We start from the raw sequence: 18,521 nt of genomic DNA on the forward strand, positions 1-18,521 counted from the left end.
CCCACTCCCCACACACGCTGCTCAAGGGCAGGGTGCGGGAGAGCAGCGTTATTTCCTCATGCCAAGGGTCTTAGTCGGAAACCCTGGCCCCACTCCGCGCCCCTACTGCCAGCCCTCTCCCCTAAATCTGAGACTATAGTTCCTTACAATACCATTTTTATAGAGCCCCTTCCAAAAGACGTTTCCTGGTCCCCCCAAACCCCCACCCCCAACCTCCACAGCTCTGAGGAAACTGGCAGTTAACTTTTTCCCAAAATTCCTGCAAAGGCGACTGGCTGGGGGGAGAAACGGACCCCGAGATCCTTTCGCGGCATTTCACCGCCTTGCAAAAGAAAAAAAAAGCTTAAAAAAAAGAAAAGAAAACTTTCGGAGTTAACTTTAAATTCCCAGCTCTCCCCCCAAATCGCCCAGCGGCTTCCTTTTTTTTTTTTTTTTCTTTAAAGTGCAATTGCATTGTGTCTCACCTCCCCGAAAGGCTTGCGGCTCTCGCCAAAGAAAAGGAAAAAAAGCCAACCCTTCGGGTGCCCCCTCTGCTTCCAGCCGCCTCTCCCACATTCTCAGACAGTTTTATTAAAATTTTCAGACAAAAGAAAAACAAAAATGGCAGCCTGGCTTATTTTTAAAACAGGACAGGGACGCCATATTCTGCAGATCTGCAAAAAAAGGGAGAAATCCGGTACTGGCCGCTTCACCGGGCCGGCTGCAAAGTGCGCGAACCGCGCAGTCTGCGATCCGTTTATTTGCATTAAGGCCCCATGAATCATTGTTTACCGGAGAATTGCAGCAGGTTTGAATAGCCCGGCTTAAGAAAACACACACACACACACACACACACACACACACATACACACGCGCGCGCGCGCGCACACACGCACACACACACTCGGAGCAGACCCAGACACGCCGCCGGAGACACTTCCTACCCCGCGCGCCGCCGCCGCCGCCCCGGGCCGGGCCGCAGGCGCAGGCGGCCCCGGGCCCTCGGAGCGCCCTGCCGGCACTGACAGCGCCCGCGCCCCGGCCCCTGCCCCCGCCCGCAACTCGGCGCAACTTTCCCGCGGGCGGGCGCTCGGGCGGGCGTCCGCCGCCGCTGAGCCCTCTCCCCGCGCGCCCCGGGGCCGCACGGACCTGGCTGTGCTGGCTGCGGCTCCGAGACGCGGCCGCAGCCCCGCGCCCGGCGGCCCGAGCAGGGCCGGGCTGGGGCTCCGGCTTCGGGCTCCGGTCTCCGGCTTGGTGCGGAGCCGCGCGCAAACCTTCCGGGTCGCCTGCTGTTCACTTCTGGGTTCTGCAAGCGCCGAGGCGGCGGCGGCGGCGGGAGGCTGGGTCTGCAGCGCCGCGCGGCCCCCCGTGCGCTCGGCGAGCCCCCGCGCCAGGCGCCCGGCTCCGGGGGGGCCGCGTCGGGCCCCCGCCTCTCCGGCTGCGCAGCCCGTCCGGCCCCGGGGGCTCCCGCGAGTGGGCAGCGCCGGGCGCGGGCGACGGCGCGCGAGGGGAGGGGTCCGGGCGGGGGGCGGGGGCGGGCCGCGCGTCGGGGGCCCCGCTCGGGCCCCGGGGCCTCGTCTAGCGCTCGCCGCCGCCGCCGCCTCTGCCGCCGCCTTGCAAAGTTGCGCGGCGCCCCCCGCCCGCGCCGCGCCGGAGGCAGAGCCACAAAGGAACTCCTCGCCCCCCTCCGCCTGCCCGAGCCGCGCGGGGAGGGCACCGGCGCCCGGCCCTAAGCCAGCCCCTTCCCCAGTACAGGAGCTCCCGGGGCCCCGGCGGCCGCGGCCATTGTCCCGCCCAGGCCGGGCCGCCGCCTCGCAGACCCCTTTCGGGTGATGGCGGGCTGAGGACCTGGGCCTGGCAGGCCACGGCCCAGACCAGGCCTACCCCGCGTAGGGCCAGGCTTCCCCTGGGGGTCTCCTTCGCAGACGGCAGGCAGGAGAGGACCCCAAGAATGGGCCCCCACACCTGAGAACCAACGGTCGTGCTCAAAATCCAGGCTGCGATTTTTTTTTTTTTTTTTAAGACGAGGACATGGGGATAGGGACAGAAGTTTGGACAGGACGGGCCACCCCTCCCTCTGTGGGCTCCGGCCCTCCCCGTCTCTAGGCCCGAGCCCCCAAAGGGTGGGGCCTCCAGAGACTGTCAGCGGCTCTTCTCGCAGAGTCTATCAGAGGTGGCACCGGCTGTCCCCAGCTCCAGACCTCAGAGCCATCTGTGTGTGACTCCTCCTCCCGGCTCACCCTCCCCAGCCAATCAGTCACTAGGTCCTCCGGATTCGGCCTTTCGGGCTGTGTCAGCTTCCAAACTTCACTTCTACCTGACCTGGCGGCCAGTCCCTGGATCCTTTCACCGGCTCAGACTTCTGTGACACTCACTACCACCCAGCCTCTAGACCACAATGAACCAATGCTGGCACTGCACCCAGTCCCCGGAGAAGGACACACATTAACAATCACCTGCCACCGTTTGCCATCCTCCAGGAAGCATTTCCCAATTTGTAAAACAGTGATTGTGGACCTGCTATCAGACGTTCTGTCCAACTTGGAAACAAGTTGGACAAAGTGCCTGCCTTCATGGCGCTTCCAGTCTAGCCTTCCACAGATGTCAAGGCTGTGAGCAACTGGAGGAGAGGACCCATGTAGGTCATTTGTTTTCAAGGTCCAAGTTCCAAGCACAGTGCCTGACACAGAGCAGAGCACAATACATAAATGTGGCATAAATTAGTTGGAATTACAAACATGGGGAGAACACAGAGGAGGCCACTCTTTCTCAGGGCGGTGCAGGACTTCAGAAATTAGATCTGGGGTGAGCAGGGTGGGAAAGAAAAGAGGGCCTTCCAGTTTCCAGAAAAAATGGGGGTGATTAATATCAACCCATTGTTGAGAAGTTCAGTGAGATAATAAATTTTAAAAAGGGAAAAAGAGAAATCTATGCAGAAGAATTCAAAATAATTTATGTAGATAGTCAAGGAGATGGAGCATAACTCACCACTCCTTAAGTGTGGGCTGTGCATTGAAACTTCCTTCCAAAGTATATAGTATGAAGAAAGAAGGAAAAAAGTATAACCACAAGTGGAAAAACTAGACAACTACTACCTCAGCCAGGTGATCAAGGCCAATATCAACAGTCACAAATCATGTTGACAGTATGTACGTTTGAGATTATCTGACAAAATGACACTTTATCTCTCTGGTCTTCCTCCCAATAACCTATAACCCCAGTCTTGTCATGAGAAAAACACCAGACAAACTCGAATCCTGAAGTATCCTAAAAAATATCTAACTAGTACTCCTCAAAATTGTCAAGGTCATCAAAAACAAGGAAATTCTCAGAAACTGTCACAGCCCAGAAGAACCTAAAGAGACATAACAATTAAATGTAATGTGATAGCCTAGATGGGATCCTGGAACAGAAAAAAGACATTAGGTAATAACTACAGAAATCTTAAAAAACTAGGGACTTTAGTTAATAATATATCAATAAATGGACAATAAAAGTATCCATCAATAAATAATTACAACATATTATAATGAATATACTAACATAAGATGTTACTAGTGGGGAAAACTTGCTGGCTGATATGTGGGAATTCTTTGTAATATCCTCTCATTTTTTTTGTAAATCTAAAACTTCTAAAAAATAAAGTCCAATAAGAAAAAAGAAATCTTTTAAAATGTTCCAACCCAGGTAATTGTTGATGTCATTGTTATTCAATGAAACAATGCTTGACACAACACCTAAAATATTCTAAAGGGCCCAACAAATGTTATTGTGTTGTTACCATCGTCATCATCATTGTAATTCTAGGCACTTCGAATAGCACATGCAAAGGCACTGGAATTTAGGGAGATGGGAGACAAAATCCTGAAGGCTTTGACAGCTGAGATGAGGTCTTTATAGGGGAATTATCAGGGGAGAGTACCAGGATCTGATCTACCTTTGCCTCACACGCCTCCTAGCTCAGCTCCTGGAAAGCTATGCTCCAGCCAGACAAAGAGAGCTGCCATCTCAGGACTTGCCCTCTCCCTTCTAAGGCCTTTGCACATGAACCAGGAATACCCTCCCTGTCCTTTCATCCCACCTTTCCTGGTCACCTTCCACTCATCCTTCAGGTCTTAACTTAGATGCTCTCTAAAATGCCTTCCCAGACTGTCCAAGATGCTTTCAACATGGTCTGAATTGAGTCGGTGTGGCCTGAGATACAAGAAGCCAGAGACTGAGCTCATGTCTTTGCCACTGGTACCCAGACTCCTCTCCCCAAATCCAGTCATGCTAGATGCTCCCCCTTCCCTGAACACACTGTACAGCTTCATGCCTCCAGGCCTCTACTCATGGTATTTATTCCCTCTGCTAGAATCCTTAGTTCTTTTCTCCTCATGTCTCATCTCTCACCTTGTCAAGGCTCAGCTCAACTATCACAACCTCTGTGAAGCCATTCTAGATCCTCTGCGTGGGAAGAGGCATTTTCCTCTGGTTCCCAAGAGCATCTGGTCCTCTGGCCAACACTGCAAAGCACTCATCACAGGACATTAGAATATGTGTTTGCTGAATGGATGGACAAATGATGGGGTGGACAGCAAGCTGACTCTCATCCTTTCCAATTCTTCAACTCCTCCTTATTCTTTTCTAGAAAGATGACTGCTCCAACCCACTGACCTCCCTTCTTCTTCTTCTTTAACTTTTACAATTGAGCCTCTGATTTTATTCTAACTGTTGTGTATATAAGTATCTGTCTCTTGGATTATGTTTAATACTTTGAGGAAGGAACCATGTCTTACATGTTCTGTGTTTGTTTGTTTTTTCATTCATTTACTCATCAACAAGTACCTAGTTTTTACAAAGCACCTACTTCTATGTCATAGTTAGGGTCTTAGGCTCTAGAGAGGCAGTGAATAAGACTCAGGCCCTGCTCTGATAGAGCATTAGTTAGGATAATTAGTCAGGATAAACCAGACTATGCTGAAGTAACAAAGAACTCTGAAACCACAATGACATAACATGAGTGGTTTATTTCTCACTTGTGTCACATGCCCATCCTGAGTTTTCTGCTCTAGTCACCCAGAGACGTAGGCTGAGGAATCACTACCATTTTGAAGCTGCACCCACTGGAACATGTGACCTTCTTAGTTACCATGGCAGGAGAAGAGAGACTGGAGAATCACGCATGAGTTTTATACTGCTTCAGCCAGAAAGGGACACACATCACTTCTCCTCACCATCCATTGGCCCAGACTAGTCTCTTGGTTCCACCCAACTGCAAGGGAGGCTGGGAAGTACAGTGTTCCTCTGGAAGGAGAAGAGAAGTAGACATTGATGAGTTCTCCCAGTCTGTTCCAGGAGACAGAATTTAACAAATAATCAAGTAATTATTTAATTATCCTCATAAGAGCTACAAAGCATAGGTTTGAGGTGTTTGAGCAGCGGGTAAGTGGAGATCAAAGAGAACTTCCCAGTAGAAGGGATATTTCCAGCAGAAATATCCCTTTCCAGCAGAAGGGAGACCAGGGAAGAGATAAGAAAAGAGCATTTCTGGTAGAAAGAACAGAGCCTGAAGGTTCTGAGGGAAGGAGGAGTTTGCTATTTTGAACAGCCAGACAGGACAATGAACCTTGAGTGGAGTAAAGGTGGGCTGCAAAATGACATTGTGGGTTGGATGTGCCAGGTAGGCCCTGGCAAGGACTTAGGATTTTAGCCTAAGAGCAACAGGAAGTCATGGGGAGGTGGGCAGTAAGCAGAGAGGTGATGTGGTCAGATTTCTTTTCAAAAGGTCCATGTGGCTGCTGGGGAAAGAATGAACTGGAAAGCAAAAAAGCAGGGAGGCCAGAAGGGAGATTTTCAAAGTCTTCCAGGTGAACAATGCTGATGGTTTTGATCAGGGTAGCACTAGCAGAGGTAGAAAGAAGTGGACAAATGTGGGACATTTTAAGGACTCAGGGTCACCAGGACTTGGTGACTGAGAGATGTGGGGAGTGAAAAAGCCGGTGTCTGGGTGACTCCTGGGTTCTGCAGCCCCCATCATGGCCAGCACAAAGCTGGCTTCTTAGCATTGCATCCCCAGCCTGTGGGCCCTTGATGCCCAGAGATTTCCATCTTCCTCTCTTGCCCTCTACTCAAGCTAACCACCTTCTCATCCCCAAACTGGGGTGTACCTCCCATCAGAACTAAAACAACCTCAAGCTTTAATACACGTACTTTCTAACTGGACACCCACAGGAATCCTGGGAGGGAGGTGGGCAGGGATGTTAGCCCCATTTCACAGGTTGGCAAACTGAGGCCCAGAGAAGGAAAATCATTGGCTTAGTCTTGGCGCCAGGCCTTCAGCTGAGGTCCTCTAACTCCTGGTCCAGAGCTCCTTTCACTATAGTGCCCAGTGCGTGGTGGGTGCTATGTGGTGTTAGTTGAGTGAATAAATGATTGAACATGTTCTCTTCCCATTCATTGTCTTCACCCTTGCTCATTTTGCTTCTCTCAAGAAGGCCATAGAGTTTAGAGTTCATAGGTTAGATTTAATTGTCCAACAGAGCTGCGTTTGAACCCTGGCTTTGTCACTTATAGGCTGATTTTAGGCAAGTTTCTCCCTCTCTTTTGACCTCAGTTTTCTCATCTGCAAATTGAGCACAATAATACTAACTTCACAGGCAAGTATTACATGAGCTCATGTATGGGCTAGGCCACAGCAATGTTGGCTACCTGTACTTTGGGGACCCACTTCCCCCTCATCTCCCCTGGAAAATCTTCCCTGAGAACACCAGCTCACACTTCCCCATCCCCAACAGCAACTTCTCAAGCCCTTCTCATCTGTACCGTCCAAGTTATAACACGGAGGAAAAGTGTCATTCAAATCCTGAACTGGCCACTCTGCCTTCTTAAGGTGGTGACGCAACCCTTATCAGTGTGAAACCAAATCTGCCTGTGCTCTCCTTTCCACTTTTTGGGGGATGGGACAGGGAAGGAAAAATGTCTACTATTCCCTCTGGAAAGACTGAGTGTTTGACCCTCTGTTAAATGGAAATATTAATAGAGTTTGGGATAAACCAGGTTATCCACGGTTGAGCAGGAGATGGAGGCTTAAATTGTTCTTCAGGATAAAATGATGGGGATTGTGGCCCTCAAATCTCTACATGGACTGACCCCTGCCAAAACCCTCCATCCTCCACCAGGACCATTTCCCCCCCTTGGCCGCTGTGCTCCAGCCATGCAGGACTCCTGTGAGTTCTTGGAAGGCATGCTGCTTTCTTTTGCCACATGGCCTTCGCAGCCCCCTCCTCTTGGCATGTACTCCCCAACCTGACCACACCCACAATGTCTCATCACCTAATGAACTACTCACCCAACACATCATGGCTCAAAGCCACATCCTGAGGGTGGCCTTCGGCTACCTTCAGGATGTTCTCATAGCTCCATGGCTGTCTCCATGCTTGCACACTTGTCCTAGCTATAATTCTGCATTCAGATGTCTAATCCCATGATTTCACATCAGATTGTAAACTAGGTCCTCAACACATATTTGTTCATTCATTCATCCAATAAAAAATGATTGGGATTGAATATTTGAAAGCGAGGGCACTCAAAAAATGAACAAGCTGAAATGTGTGAATATTGTCCTGAAATGTGGGGAAGGCCAGGAAAATGGGAGAGCTTGAAGAGAGAGGTGGCCGGTAGATAGGTGGCTACAGGATTTGTAAACATAGGAATGATATTATTCAACTTTCTGCCTTTGCGTTGCTGTGATTACAACCCTCACTCTATTTCTTAAATCTTCAGTAAAATGAGCTGCATGCAAAATGATAGGTTGGCACTGGGTTGCCTAGATTGGCACTGAGCAGAGAGTCCAGACTGGCAGAGGAGAGAGAGTCAAGGTGCGCTAGGAGTAGCAAGTCGCACTGGAAGTGACCAGGACTTTGTAAATCACTGGGTTTGAAGAAATCTTGGAGCCATCATTGGATGTCTGCAAAATGTGTGGTAGGAAATATCAGCCATTTTCTATTTAAATCTCAAAAGACTAGGAATCTGGGCTTTAAACATGAAAAAGGTTGTGACTGATTCATAATGTCGGTAATGGACAGTGACAGCGGTTACACAGGCCAGCTTTATTCAGGGGCTCCCAGGTCTGCAATTTAGCTTAGTGTTCACTTAGCCGGTTCACTAAGACTTAGGCATCTTTTGCTTGTGTACCATTAGTAGTGAGCTGCGGGTTGTGGGGTGCAGGGAGGTGGCAGAGGGAAGAGCGGTGGGGCAGAGTATAGCCAGCAGCACGTCAGAGCTGCCAACCAGGCAGCACAGGACAGATGGATCCAAGGTCTAATTCTGTTAAATAATCTCAGTGTGCTGGGGCAAGCCAGGTTGCATCTCTGGGCCTCAATTTCTTCAAATGTGAAATGGGCAATAGTACTTGTGGTAAGTGGTAAGTGCAAAGCATGAGTGTTGTGAGATCAGACACACAGCGGTCAAAGGCTGGCTCCCACTAGCTTTAAAACTTGCGGGCATCTGTCTTCTCATTTATAAAATGAGGAGGATAAATCCTTATTTCACAGGGCAGTGAGCCAGGATTAGAATATATATACACCACCATTTACCAAGCAATTTACTATAAGTGAGGCATCTTGCCAGGCTTTTTATGGGCACGATCTCACCTGGAGAATGTAGCGTGCCCAGCACAGTGCCCAGGACCTGGGCGGTGCTCAGGGAGTGCCAATTGCTCTTCTCCTGTGGTATCTAAGGAGTTCATTTCTATGGAAGAACTTTATCAGCCACAAGTCACCTTCAGAGAGTGATGGCAGTAACTATTTACAGTGCTTCCTCCTAGCTGGTCTCCACAATCCTCCAGCCCTGGGCTGTCACAGCAGATCTGGACTTAGCTCTCTTTTATGACTGGCCCTGGGGCTGCCAGAGGAAAAGGGCAGAAGTGCAATAATGAAAGGGCAGACAATTACCTTCCCTTATAATTACCATTTGCAGTAATTAAATAATAATGGCCTTTTGTAGGCCCTGAGAACTCAAAGCAGCCCATGTAGATAACATCTGGTTCCTTTCTCTTCTGCCAGGAATTGTGTGCCCACAGGGATAGAATGGGGAAATTGAGGCAAAGAAAGGAATAAGTCCAGCCATCCTAAATCACACACAAATCAGGGTGCCGGAGTCATAGAAAGATCTTTAAAGAAGTGACTCAGAGTGGCAGACAACTGGGGCCTGTGTTTTGGGTACCAGCTCCACTGCTCACATGCTGTGTGGCTGTGGATAGCTCCCTTCCCTCTCTGGGCCTCAGTTTTCCCATATGTAAACCAAGATGGAGCAAACACTTGACCTGACACCAGCCTATTGTTCTAGGCTTTATTCCATTCATACATAATATTGAGCACATTTTTTTGCATACTTAGGCTTGCAAGAGACAGAACTCCATCTCAGGCTAGCAATTAAGCAGGAAAAGGGGGTTCCTGGCTCACAGAATCCAAAAAATGTTGAACAGCCAAGCTGTGCAAGAAGCAGAAGTCTTGGGAAGAATCAAACCAAGGACTGGGACACCCCAGGCACCCCTCCTCTCTGCCTCCCTTAAATATCAGCTTAATTTTGCCTCCATGTCTCTCCAGAGTTCAAGCGACATGGGTCCCACCAGCTATCCCAACCAGCAATTCAGAGCGTCAGCCACCTAAGGGAGTCTGCTCTCATTGGCCCTGCTAGTCAGATGGCCATTCTTGGACCAATCAGCTACAGCCAGTAAGGCAGGGTCCAGAATATCCCATGGGTATGTTAGGGATGGAGGAAGAGAAGGGACAAGAGCCAGAAGAAATAGGGGGCACTAGGCAGGCACAATAATAGTCATTCACTAAAACAAAATGTGGCCTGCAGGAGTGAAAGGGACATGTCATAAAACCAAAGCAATGGTATAAATCACCAGGAATGCAGAAATACGAGAGGCTCGCCTGCGAGGGGGAAGGGGAGAGCTGTATATGTTTGATTTCAGACCTCTTCACCAATGTGGGGAGAAGCAGTTTCCAGGCTTCTCTGTGAACATCAACTGGTGCTGACTAACAGGCCCCTTCCTTCTGCTGGTGGCAGCAGCTCCCTTCTTTGGAGGAATTGCTGTGCCTCTTATTTCAACCAGGTGGTTCTAGTGGAGATTGGAGGGTCACATGACCAAGCCATGGAAAACAGAATCCTTCTCCCTGCCTTTCCTTAGGCACTTAAGTCCATGGCCCCAGAAGAAGCCACCCAAGAGAATAGAAATCCTCTGCTGAGAGGGGCAGAGTCCGGAGAAGAAGGCCCTGGAAACATTCCCGTGCCTCGACCAGCCCCTCCAGAGTGCAGCCTCACTGCAAGCCTTTTCCTTAGTGGCTGCAATGAACCAGTCAAATTCCCTTGGGGCAGGTATATTAGTTTCCTAGAGCTGCTGTAACAAGTTTGATGACTTAAAACAACAGGAATTTATTCTCTCACAGTACTGGAAGCCAGAAGTCTTCAATCAGGGTGTGAGTAGGGCCACATTCCCCTCTGAAGGCTCCAGGGGAGAGTCCTTCCTGCCTCTTCCAGGTTCTGGTGGCTCCAGCCATCCCTGGCTTCTAGTGGCATCACTCTAATCTCTGCCTTCATCTTCCCATGGCCTTTTTCTCCCATCTTTTACAAAGACACTTGTCATTGAATTTATGGCCTGCCCAGGTACACCAGAATAATCTTATCTCAAGATCCTTAACTTAATTACCTCTGCAAAGACTTTTTTTCCGAATGTCACATTCACAGGTTCTGAGGTTAGGACACAAACATATCTTTTTGGTGGGGGCTGTCATTTAATCCACTACAGCTTATATCCGTGTAACCAAAAGAACCCTCACTCATACATGTCTCGTGGTTAGGCTGGAGTGGTCCACCTCACGTTGCGCTGATCCTGAACTGACTCTGAAGAACATTTTAAAAAGCGAATTCCAGCTCCTTTCAAGAAATGTGATCCATCTGTGAGCCTGAGTTTTTGTTTTTTACATATCTACATGCGCTTAATACCATCTCTCTGCAGGGACGCTGACTGCATTCCCTGAAGTGTCACAGGTCAGACCCAGTCGCACAGTTCACGTTCCACAGGAGGTTGTCTCCTCAGCCCTGAAGGAACATAGAATACTCAGGTCACTGCAAGGGAGTAGCCCTTTTGGTGAAGGAGCCATGTGACACCTGACTCATTCATTGAGTTCCCAAGAGTATGACCCCTCTGGACCTGACAAGACCAAATTTCTGCTCCTGCAGAGCTGAGGACTAGAGCCAAGTTCAGCAGCCTGGTAGAAGGATGGGAATCTGAAGATTCACAGTCACGTTGGAAAACCCCAGAGATAAAGAAAACACAATGATAGCTGTTCCCTACGGGGTGCCTCCCCCACACTCAGTGCCAGGCCCACACTTTGGCCCTTGACCCTCCTTTCATCCCCATCACCAGCCTATGAGGCAGCTCCGGTGCTCCCCATTTCACAGAGTCGCTGAGAGTCACAGAGTCAACTCAGAGAGAGGAAGTCAGTGGACCAAGGCCACACACACGTGAGTTGTGAGGCCTGATTCCCTCCATCTCTTTGCCTGTCTCCTAGACCATGGTTCCCCAGCAAAGCTAACTGCCCCACGTCTGCTCCCCCCACACAGAAGTGCGGTGAAATACCATTCTGAAATATTAACTGAAGGGTTCTCCCCCCACAAAATGCCCTTGTACCCTCAGTCCTTCCTCCATCTGACCTCGTCTAACTCACAGTTGTATGCTTGGTGGCTAAAACAGTGCCTGGAACACAGTGGGCACTCAAAATTTTTGTCGAATGAATGGATTCAGTTAGCTAGGGGATTCCTGTGGTTTGTGCCTCAGAGAAGGGATGACATGATAACACAGATAGCAAAGCTCTTCTGGTGCTCCACACGGTGCAGGTGGGGAGGAAACCCCTGCAGGTGTGTCTAGGAAGACACACCTGAGAGCCTCGGATTCCTGCATGTTCAGGGAGTGGAACACAGCTGGGAAGAGCTGGGGGTGCGGTAGGGAGTGTTGGAAGGGACTGAGATGGGCCTCACTGAGGCTTAGAGCACACAGGGGCTGCAGAGTAGCTGTGGAGCCACACTCGCCACACTCGCCAAGCTCGAATCCTGGTTCTGTGTGACGTTGGGCGAGTCCCCTAACCTCTCTGTGCCACGTTTCCTAGTCCATAACATGAAGATGACTTAATAATATTTGCCACTTCACAGAACTAGTGTGAGGAGGAGCTGGGCACCAGGCACTTTGGCCACTTAAGTGGTTATTATGAATAACATGAGCTGCAGAGGCAGTTGTGAAAATTTGTGGAGAGGGTTTTCCCTGGAACAGGTTCAGGATTACCTTTCTCCCAGCACAGCAGGGGGGCCCATCAGAAACTGGGGGACCCTCAAGGGAGCTCTCCATGTGCTACAGTGTTGATGACCCTGGGTGCCATCCAGCCTGCAAAGCCTGCAAAATGAGATGACATGATGACATTTGTAAAAGCACTTTGCAAAACAGAAAGTGCTTTAGAAATTTTCAGCGATTATCCATAGGAATTGCATTCCTGCTTCCCCCATGCCATCCCTTGATTGACAAATACTTTCACCAATCTCCAAATCACGAACAGTTGTTTTTCATCTCTCTTTTCTTTTTTTTTCTTTTTTAATTGCATTTATTTTTTCCATTCTTGATAGATACATTTGAAGATACAAAAAAGTCAAAGAAAAAGGGGGAAAATCTCCTTTGGGCCCATGGCCTAGTGATAACTAAGTTTGATGTATTCCCTTCCAATTTTTTTTTTATGGGGGCAGGCATTTTTACAAAGGTGTTTTTACCAAATATGATAATCTTGTAATACACAAACTTACGTATAATTATTTTGAATCTTTCTCTTTTTTTATTCTAACATATGAATAAAATTAGTACATAAAGAAAAAGAGAAAAAAAAAGAATACTAACCAGAATTCCCCAATTCAGATGAAATGTACCCTCAGGTCCCTCTCTCCACATTCTGCCCAGTCGTTCTCTAAAAACTTGCAGTTTTTGTATGGATTTTTTTAGAGGAGCGATGTGGAGGAAGGGAGACAACACTCTGGCTCCCCACAAAGCACTCCCAATCTTAGAAACTCAACTGCCCATTTTTCTGGTTGCAACATACCTTGTTTCTGACCCAGGGGCAGAGAGGGAGGGAGGGAGGATGAAATGTTTACATCATGCACTTTCTTATCAAATATCACAGGTAGTTTGCTATTGCACTTCTCCCTTTCTAATCAGTGCGAAGTCTTGGTTTTGACCATGGAATGATTTTCAAGCCTGATTTTCCAAGTCTTAATGAATTTTTATCTTTTTCTGAGTCTTCATAGGTATGTTGGTGGGTGTATCACTAAGTACTTAATGGAATCCACTTTAAAAGTTTGTCCTGATCCTATTTGACATTTCATGCCACTTGTCTCCAGTGACACTTCCTCCTGCTTGATATTCTTACCTCCCTTGACTTCTGTGACACCTCTGTCATTGAACTCTCCCTTTGCCTCTCTGATCCTTCTTTTTCTGTTTATTTTGCTGACTTCTCTCCCAGCCAGCTCTTAAATCTTGGTCTCCCTAAAGTTCATCCTTCTCTCCTCGCTGTGTAATTTCTTCCATCCCTCCCATTGCACAAGGTTAACTCTCCCACCCTGGTTTGTCCCTCCAGCCCCAGGACCACATCCCCAGGGGCTTGCTGCACCATCCTCTAATTACCCTTCAGGAATCTGAGATTCCACCTGTCCACAGCCTCTTTGTAGTCTTTCCCCAAACCCTTCTTGCTAAATTGATATATTATCATATTTATTTTCTCCCTCTCCCTTGCCCTCTCTCCATTCACCTATGATAGGTGGCTCAGTGTCATCCTCTCGCCTCTACTCCACATACCACTGAGTCCAGCTTATACTGTTTGGAGTTTTGTGTTTTGGCTTTTTTTTTTTTGTAAATTTTCCTTTTGAAATTATTTCAAATTTACAGAAAAGTTGCAACAATAGCACAAGAAATTCTCAAATATCCTTTACCCAGGTTCACCCATTGTTTATATTTTGCCTCATTCACTCTGTTTTTCTATCTCTATCTATACATACATATATCTACACAAACACACACACACACACACACACACACACACACACACACACTCAATGGAAACAGCCACTAAATATTTCAGAGTATATTTCCTAAGAACAAAAGAAGTCTCTTAAAAAACAGTAATACAATCATCAAAAATGGACAATTTAGCATTGTTGTCGAAGGTATGTTCAAATTTTGTCAGTTGTTCAAATCATGTCCTTTATAATTATTTTTCTCCAGTCCAGGATCCAATCCAGGATGGCACATTGCATTTAATTGTGATATCTCTTTAGTCTACTTTAATCTGAAAAAATTCCTGAGCCTTTCCTTGTCTCTCTTGACCTTGACATTTTTGAAGGTTCATGGACAAGTTATTTCGTAAAATGTCTCTCAATTTCTGTTTGTCTGATGTTTCCTCGTGATCAGAATTGGGTTATACATTTTTGGTCAGAACACCAACAAAAGTTGTAGCCTTCTCAGCCTCTTACCTAGGGCATTTGACTCCCAGAACAGATCCTTTTTTTTACTAACACTCCCTTTTTCTGTATGGCACAATTATTTTCAGAAATAATTATGAAATGATATGAATGATAATAATAGCCCAGTAAAGAAACACAGAAATGCCGGTAAAATTATGAGAAAATCTAATATTAAAAATATTATAGGACACAAAAGGGAAAAAATAATGAATTAATGATTTTTAATTCCATTAGTGTAGTTTTAGAGGAAGGGAGGGAAAATGTATACCTACATATTGGTCTGTCACAGAAATGCATAATAACCTTATACTTTCTGTTTTTGTGCCTTAACTGCTATAAATTTCTCATGCCTTCATCAAAATTGATCTTATTTATATGTTCATGTTCAGTACAAAGTGTAACCAGATTTGTAAATCTGTCTTCGCACATAGTTGATCAAAGAATACTTTTTATTAATTTTAACTTAGAAAAGTTTCTTTCATATGAATCAACAGATAGAAAACGTCATAAACGTAGGGGTAAGTTTGGGGAAGACTCATCAAAATCCCTTTTCACAATAAGTCCAAGAAATTACAGTGCTGCTCCTGGCTTTGTGTCTATGGGATTGCTATGGACTCAAACATCTCCACAATCAAAAAATTTCCACTAAAATCACATTCACCAGAAAATTCATCAAATATTTCTAATATACTTGGATCAGAAAAACAACTTCCCAAGTTTTTCTTCATTGGCAAAAACAGACAGAATAGCTGAAAATTGACATTATTTGATCCACTGTCTTTTAAGAGTATCCAGTTTTTGGTGAAAATGACTGTGGCCCTCCTAACATTTTCCTTTTATTTCCTCTGGCAGAGTAACCAGCATCTTCTGTTGTTTCTCCCAGCGATCTTCTTGGAAATGTGATTATTTTTTTCTATGTAAATGTTCACTTCTCTACATTTGTTGTTGCATATAACTAATGAGCTTCTCCACACTTTCTGTTCACCGACAGGCAAGAAGCAATTTTGAACTTGATGTTTTACTGTACCGTGAGATCAAGGCTGATTCCAGCTGATTCAAATATTTTTGTGTCGGATTGACCTCACCTAAAACTCCACACTTGATAAAAGATAACTCAGGAAAAAATTGTCACATACAGCAGAGAGCAAAACCCTCACTGACCCCCCTTTGCATCACACAGTTCTTCAAAGATTGGGGTTAACTTTTCAAATGTTGTCTTGACTGCAATGCGCAGCTTCATGGGGAGCAATGGTTTTGTCTGCGGAAGTCTTTTTCACCGCTCTTCGTTCTGCAACATTTTCCATCAATGAAGTGAGCATGAAAAGAATGACTACCTTTTTTCTAAAGTTCCAAAAAATGTCACACATGAGGGTGTGGGGACAGAGCCAGGAGTACAGTTTCCAGGCTCTCGGCCTCAGGTGGAAAGATGCTGGCTCAGGTAGTAAATGGCCATCAGCTGTGGCTAGTTGGCCGTCAGCTGTAACCAGTGAGCCATTGGCCATTAATATAACTGCCGTGGCTACGCTAGCAGCAAATGGGGGCTAGCAAGAAGATGGTGGCTGAGCTAGCAAGCGTGGATTGCAGTTAGGATGGCGGGTTGTGGACAATGTGAATCCAGCCTCCAATGAGACTATAGTGCCGCCAGCGAAAATATAGCAGTTTGACTCCCCCATCTATGGCTCCGTGGGTGTTCCTTTTTGGCCTCACTATGTCCTGCATTCTTATGTGGGGAGCAGGACCAGAGACTCCGCATGCAGGGTCTCCTGCATGACTGAGGGAGAAACTCCAAGTGGTCACATAGAATATCAGAATTCAACTAATTCAAGTTCAATTTTCTTTACCATCATTCTGCTATTATTGCTTATTTGAGTCCACAATTTGAACACAAGGATGTGTAGGACCACAGGGGTTGGAAGCACAAACTGCACTCAAGTTAGTATGAACGGTTAAGAACTGAAATTAATTTATTTAAAAAATTTTTTGCAGAGTCTACCTATGCCAGGCCAACTGTATAACTGGGGATTTTCCAACTAAATAATCACTTTCATTATTTACACATATATGCACATGATTTATTAAAAGATAAATAATTAAAATATGCTAATTTGAAGCATATATATATGTGATGTATATGTGTATATATATAATCAAATATGTACTAAATACATAATTAAAGATATAATTAAAACTCAAAAGTCATGGCAGCAATTGCTTAGATGTTTTATCACCAAATTGCTGGCACGTGGTGATAATTAAAAGCAAATCGATTTTAGTCAGTTTTACTATTTTTAAATTCTTTAGAAACACAGTTCACCCCTTCCTGCCTGGACCTAGGTCAGTGGACTCCCTGTCTCATAGGCCCGCCCGTGGTATGCCACTGGTCCCATCCATCACATCAGGAAGCACACCATGTCAGCTTACCCCGATATTGATGATGTTGGCTTCCATCACTCGGTGAAGATAGAGGCCACTGTCAAATTACCAGGTTCCTCTTTGTAACTAGTAAGTAACATGGCGGAGATATTCTAGGATCATATTAGTACCCTTTTCCTCATCAAGCTTTCACCCCCTAGTTCTACCATTTTTTGATGATTTTCTAACTCTCAAATTTTCTCAAATCTAATAATTGCCATTTTTTAGTAAGGAAAAAACATTATCTTCTCTCCTGTTTGTTTATGTACCTATATCAGTATAGATTTGTAGATTGTTATTTTATTCAGTGGATTATAATCCAGTAGCATTTTTTAGTATTTTGGTTTTCAAACTGTTCCTGATTTGGCCAGTGGGAGCCTCTTTAAGTTAGTTCCTGTGTCCTTTTCACATACCCCCATCATTGTTTTGATCACTTCCTTACTTTCTGGTGTGTACCAATATGTATAATGCATACTAATATGTGTCTATATACCAGTATGTGTATACTGTCCAATGTGTATAAGAATCAGGAAAATGACCTAGGAGACCTCAGAGGGAACGTTGGAGGCACCCACTGGGGACCATGTGTGGGGTCTTGCCAAAAACACTGGAGAGCAAATCTGCAATGTGCTTTTGATTATGTCTGCAACTCCCCACCAGAGTAAGTTTGCACCACTGTTCTGTCCAACGGCATAACTATCCCCGTATATAATACTCTCTTGTTATTAGTATTGTAGAATAGTGTCGCAGATGCAAATTGGAGGATGAGGTGCATGTTACCTGGCTCATAGTGGTTCTCCCAGTGCTAATTCACCATGTCTATATTCCCCAGGCCCTCGAGCAACACACACCATTTGGAAAACCATTCCTCCTGTATTTGTTTACTCAGACTGCCATAACAAAATACCACAGACTGGCTGGCTTAAACAGCAGAGATTTCTTTTATCAAAGTTCTAGAGGCTAGAAGTCCAAAATCAAGGGGCCAGAAGGGTTGGTTTCTGGTGAGACCTCTCTCCTCAGCTTGCAGACAACACCTTCACACAGTATCTTTACGTGGCCTTTTCTCTGTGCATGAACATGGAGAGAGCACATTCTGGTGTCTCCTCCTCTTCTTGTGAGGATACCAGTCCTATGGGATTAGGGCCCCACCCTTATGACCTTATTTAACCTTAATTACGTCTTTAAAAGCCCTATCTCTAAATGTAGCGTCACATTGGAGGTTAGAGTTGCAACACACGAATTTTACGGGGACATAATACAGTCCATAAAAGCCCTCTTTGCTCTGGCTAGGCATCTTTTTATACAACCCTGCCTTCTTGGATGCATTGATTGGCTGAAGGGCAAGCACCTGACTAAAGCTTGGCCAATCACAGCACCTCCTCAATCACTCTCCTCAGCCATGGTGATTGGTCCAGCCAAGGTCACGTGACTCAAATTTTCTTTCCAAAGGAATTAATTTTTCAATTTCGAACGGAGGTCCCAAATTTTTTTTTAAAAAATAAAAGGCTAGATAGTAAATATTTTCAGCTTTGGTGGGGAAGGGGGACATGGTGTCTTTTACAACTATCAATTCTGTGCTGAACTCT

The 18,521-nt window shown here is 46.3% G+C and overlaps 1 protein-coding gene across 2 annotated transcripts in view; it reads right to left on the minus strand.

Moving 5' to 3' along the window:
• The window catches only part of ZNF362 (zinc finger protein 362), a 39,118-nt gene extending 37,737 nt beyond the window's left edge, over positions 1–1,381 (minus strand). The window contains exon 1 of one of the 2 annotated variants that reach the window (XM_081056350.1): positions 1,129–1,381. The gene's annotated coding sequence lies outside the window, so the exon portion shown is untranslated. The remainder of the gene's footprint in view (positions 1–1,128) is intronic. The other variant, XM_081056347.1, reaches the window with a different exon arrangement.
• Positions 1,382–18,521: the final 17,140 nt, after the last annotated feature.

This window comes from Rhinolophus hipposideros (genome assembly GCF_964194185.1).
Source record: "Rhinolophus hipposideros genome assembly, chromosome: 8".
NCBI classification, from domain to species: Eukaryota; Metazoa; Chordata; class Mammalia; order Chiroptera; family Rhinolophidae; genus Rhinolophus; species Rhinolophus hipposideros.